This window comes from Rhincodon typus, chromosome 43, assembly GCF_021869965.1.
Source record: "Rhincodon typus isolate 14 chromosome 43, sRhiTyp1.1, whole genome shotgun sequence".
NCBI lineage: Eukaryota > Metazoa > Chordata > Chondrichthyes > Orectolobiformes > Rhincodontidae > Rhincodon > Rhincodon typus.
Genome location: NC_063374.1, coordinates 4,384,716 through 4,384,925, shown reverse-complemented (window position 1 = coordinate 4,384,925; position 210 = coordinate 4,384,716). Strand labels below are relative to the sequence as shown.

The following is a 210-nucleotide window of genomic DNA, read 5'->3' as shown; positions in this document are numbered from 1 at the left end:
CTTACGCCAACCCCTTCCCTCACCTCATCCCCCTCAACCTTACGCCATCCCCTTCCCTCACCTCATCCCCCTCAACATTACCCCATCCCCTTCCCTCACCTCATCTCATCTCCTTAAACCTTACGCCAACCCCTTCCCTCACCTCATCCCCCTCAACCTTACGCCATCCCCTTCCCTCACCTCATCCCCCTCAACCTTACCCCATCCCCT

At 58.1% G+C, this 210-nt stretch overlaps 1 protein-coding gene across 3 annotated transcripts in view; it reads right to left on the bottom strand.

The window, feature by feature from the left end:
* Positions 1 to 210, bottom strand: part of snx15 (sorting nexin 15) — a 19,917-nt gene that overhangs the window by 10,530 nt on the left and 9,177 nt on the right. The gene's annotated exons all lie outside the window — the stretch shown is intronic.